Consider the following 5,015-nt stretch of genomic DNA (forward strand, 5'->3'; position numbering starts at 1 on the left):
ATTTTCTCTAAATACACATAGTTCTTTGTTGATTATGCATTCTCAAAAATGGTAATAAAAATTCAAAGTGAAATTCTCATATCTAACTAGAACAAAGTGTAATATAAGTCAATTGAGTTATATTAACTAGTTTACTAAATTCATATATATAAAATGTCTGAGCCAGTTTTTATAAATTTCCAATTAAGTTATAAAATTAGTGATCACTATTATTTACATGCTAATTTCTATTTTTATCTCTCTCTAAAATTAATTACTCCCTCTGTTATTTAGATTAATGATTTCCAAAAGAGGTGACTGTATATCTGGAGAGAGTTGTGGAAAACTTTAGAAGGCAAACAGTAGTTTTAAGTTTAATTGGGGAAATTCTTTATATTTGATGAATTAAAGCAGGTAGGTTTCCAAGAGAAAACAGAAAATTATTTGAAAAGGGAATGGAAACCAAATAAGTTTGTAAAGCTCTGTTTTAGATCAAAGATGCTCATGATTTTTTTCTTTTTTCTTTTTAATTATGAGAACAAAGATGCAAAGAAAGAGGACAAGGTAAACTTACAGTGGAAGGACAATCACTCATAAAGAAAATTTTCAGAAGTCCCCTTGATGATATCTTAAATTTGAATTTTCAGCCAAAGAATATTAAGAAAAATAAAACAGAACCCATGTACAATTACTTTGTCCCTCAAGTCCCCAGACTGTAATACATAATATTTCTTAGCAGCACATAAAGCAATGTAAAGCCATAAAACTATGTAACTCCTAAACATTGAAGGCAAAGTACTCTTTTACATTTCCATGCACATGCATATTAGTTTAAGTTAACCTCAAAAGTTTAAGTGGGTTGTTTTTCTTAAGGATTAGAGTCAAAAGAGGACAGTAAAAATGGTGTTAGAGTGGCAATTATTGTTTGCATAGGCCCACCAAAATATGAGGGGCATGGAAAGGAAAAATCTTGGCCTAAATACAAGGAGACTCTACCCCTAAAGTTTCCTGGCATAAGACCAACTCTAAGCTCCCGACAAACTAGTTTGTCCAATCCAAGTCATTGTCTGTAGTGCCAATACAGTTTTATTTTTCACACAGTCTCTGTTGTTGGTTTCATGTTTCTGTATTAAAGATCCTGGAATTTGTATATCCTACATTGCAGTCAGAATGGTGTGGAGCATCCTCTTGTTTCACCTCACAATTAAAGGGCAATGCAGAGAGCCCTGTCCTGTAAGCAGGTCATTGTTGCTGTCAAGACTTCTTAGTGCTAAGGGAAGTCTCTTTTGAGCAGGTCAATTTCAGAGCAGTGGTAGGGTCTTCCCTGGTAGAGGATTGCTTCCAGGTGTTGTTATAAAAAACTTTGGATGATTTGTAGATAGCTTCCCTGGTTCAGGGGTGAATGGAGTGTGCCCATTCTTTTGAGGCCTGTGCCAGGTCATTATATCAATGTTCAGAGTGTAAGGTCTCATCGCACTACAAGATTTGTGTGTTCCAATCTCTATTAGATAAGAACTTATTTGTATGTATAGTATTTTCCCATTTTAATGTGCCTATGCAAACAAACAATGCCATGTGGTGTTATCGGCGCATATGGGGGCCGTAAGAATAAGTCTAACAATCCCCATGACATGGTTCAATCATAAGCATTAAATTGAGGGACTCTTTCACCAAAATCCTTAGTGAACAACTCACAAAGAGAAGGAAAGATAAAAAGTGAGTAGGATCGTCACTGTAAAAAATGTTTAGTAAGAGTTACAGCTGTCAAAGAAAATACACATAAAATATTCAAAAGACATGTATCTATTTTATGTCTTTTGAAATAGTTGGGGGTTGTTAAATTCAATGCACATCTTTGGTCTGTGATTAGGACTGTGTAATACTGAAGTTAAAAAGAGTAAATGTGGGGGTACTGATGGTTGGTGGTGAAAGAGTTAAGGAGTAATAATGAGCTGATGGTAAAGAGGGTTAATTAAGGGGAAGATAACAAATACAGATTAGGAGATGAGGGAGTAGAAGGGGGAGGGGCAATATATCAGAGGGGCTCTATACATTGTATAAATGAATTGTTTATGGATTAGGCTTGGCAGTCAGAGGGGACCACTGTATAGGAAGACACATCTATATATACACTGATTTTAGAGACCTATTTGAATCTTATCCTCCAAATCCAGGGCATTCCATTATTTTTTCTTAGAAACATGCAAGAATTAAGAACAATTTTGGATGATGATAAAAAGTATATATGTAGTGCGCTTTTGAAAATGAATACTAGTAAGAAAAGAACCCCTGAATATGGTCCAGTATGCATACGAGAGGAGAGGAGTTTCTCTCCTCCATTCTCCCCCCAGGGCCTGATTTACCAGGCCTGGCCCTGAAGACCAGTCTGGTGTGGGGGGATCTCAGTCCCCTGGACTGAGTGGTCAGCCCAGGGGTCCTATGGCTAGATGCTCATGATTTCTATTGTTTTGTTTATATAGTAACATAGATGAAGGTTTACACAAGCCCAATAATTCTTATATTGAAAATATACAAATATGTGTAGTTATTTAAAATGGTACTTAGGAAGTAACTTAAATAATAAATGCATATATTATACAATAAGAAAATACAAAATATGATTTTCTTTTCATCTCAGAAAACATTAAAACAAAGTAAAAATTAGGCCTAACATAACCACTTAAAAGGAAATAATAAACCCAAGAAAACAAAGGACAATGAAGTGAAAAACCATTTTAAACTTAATCAATGAAGTAAAAAGAAAACTATCTTTTGAGAGGATCAAGAAAAGAGATCAAAATTTAGAGTTGATTTCTGAGAAAAGGAAATTCACATATACTACCAGAATTAGAAATTACGGAGACAACTACTTCTACTGAACATCAGACTCAAAAAATATATAAAAAGGCATGCTAACAAATTTTAAAGAAATGAAAAATAAAACCCTCAAAATGCATACTTTCCAAATCTGAGATTATTAGATAAGTACTTTTATGATTATTAATAAAAGTTATTTGTAAATAAAACAGTTTTTTTGTTGGGGCAAGAACACAGTGCTTAGGGACTCTCCTTCTCAGAGTTCACTCCTGGTGCTACTCCAGTTATCATATATGCTGCTCAGGATTCAACTACATTTGACCATATGCAATACTTACCTGGCAGGGGAGATACTATGATCATGAAGATGGTTCTCCTAGGGTGAGGTTTATCTATTGCACTCTGGATGTGCTCACCCCTGCGATTTCCCCAAGTGTGGGAAACTGGACTGCATAATTTGTGGTAGTGGGAACTGTTTTTTTTTTTTTCTGGTTTTTGGCTTTTGGGTCACACCCAGCAGCAGTCAGGGGTTAATCCTGGCTCTATGCTTAGAAATTGCTCCTGGCAGGCACGGGGGACCATACGGGATGCCAGGATTCGAACCACAGCCCTTCTGCATGAAAGGCAAATGCCTTACCTCCATGCTATCCTTCCATCCCCGGGACTGCGTTTTTAATTTAAACATTTTTTTTACCATATGCAAACAAGTGCATTACTTTCTATGCTGTTTCTTTATCTCTATAATTAATTTTATACAAGTTAATTTTTTCTAATATTTACTAACTTAAGTATTATAGTTTTGATCACATATCCGGGATAGTGCTAACATTTATGGTTAAATGTGAACAGTCCTTACATCTCAACACCACCAAAGTGTTCAGAGTCTTCCACCGCTAATTTCTATTATTCTAGTTGACCACATCAGCTAGAGAGTATACTTAAGTTATACAGGATTTAAAAACAAATAAGACAATTATATATTTATACATATTTAGCTACCCTATGCCTAAAATATAGAAATGACTGCCTATAATGCTAACAGTCATTTAAATTGATGAGATTTATACAGAATTATCCATAAGCTAATAATCATAGATTTATATTTTACAATATTAAAAGACATTATGACAAACAGTGCAATATTATTTGTGGGGACAAGGCACAACCTGTGGCTTACTCCTGGTTCTGCTTTTCTGGCATCACTCCTGGCAGGTCTCAGGGACACTGGGGATGGAATTCGTGGTTCTGGAAATGAAATCCTGGAAAACTCTGTAAGGCAAGTGATTTAAACCCTGAACTATTCCTTAGGCCCAAGTGTAATGCTCACCTTGACTCCACATTAATGCAGAAAACAAACATGATTATTGTAACTAGATTACTTAGCACTATAAAAGAAAAACAATTATGCAACTTATTATCACTTAAGATCATAATGTTAAAGATTACTCCTCATCATCCCCACCTCTAATATCTAAGTGCTACTTAAAAAATAATGTACCCAAGTTTGTCATGAACTATTAGATACCTAAGAAATCATAGTAAAAAAAATAATGTACCCAAGTTTGCTGTGAATTATTAGTTATCCTAAGAAATCATAGTAAAATTCTAATCATAGCAATAAAACTGACAAGAGTCATGGTGATTCATTGCTTATTTGTTCTAATACCAAAAGTGTAAGAATGGTTATATGTGTATTATAAGGCACACATTCAATATTAGTTATATGTAAATGTTGGAGGCATATAATTTTATAGTGGTTGTTATTGAATCGTAGATGTACTATAAAATCACACGCTTCCATTTAGACTAAAGCTAAACTTAGTGTATTAAATAACAAGCAAATTATTTATTAGAGTTTATTTATTCTAATTCATGTCATAAATCGCAGGGCCTGTTTTCATTTCCTTGCTACTTTTGCCTTCTAGGGCACTGTCCTTACTCAGGGCCGTTGTTATCAACGGTCCTTAGTGTCTCAGCCAAGATTTGGGTTTTAAACTTCTTCTGATAAACACTTTGCATAGCTCCATCGAATTAATTTGCATGAAGAAAAATTCAGCGAGTTAGATTTCACCTCTCTGCCTAGCACTTAAGTCCAGTCCAATGGGAATGCGAAGCCACTGCATATGGCTCAAGTAGAGTTAGGCACCAAGGTTGCATGTCAATGAGGATGCTTAGGCAGCTTTGCCATCTGTCTGCCAAGTCCTTCCTGATTTGCTTGT

At 35.0% G+C, this 5,015-nt stretch overlaps 1 non-coding gene across 1 annotated transcript; it reads left to right on the forward strand.

Annotated features, from left to right (window-relative positions):
• The first annotated feature begins 3,126 nt into the window (after positions 1-3,126).
• Positions 3,127-3,288, forward strand: LOC126002823 (U1 spliceosomal RNA). The gene has a single exon (XR_007493449.1). It is a non-coding gene; the product is annotated as a U1 spliceosomal RNA (small nuclear RNA).
• Positions 3,289-5,015: the final 1,727 nt, after the last annotated feature.

Source organism: Suncus etruscus, chromosome 2, assembly GCF_024139225.1.
Source record: "Suncus etruscus isolate mSunEtr1 chromosome 2, mSunEtr1.pri.cur, whole genome shotgun sequence".
In the NCBI taxonomy this organism is placed as follows: domain Eukaryota; kingdom Metazoa; phylum Chordata; class Mammalia; order Eulipotyphla; family Soricidae; genus Suncus; species Suncus etruscus.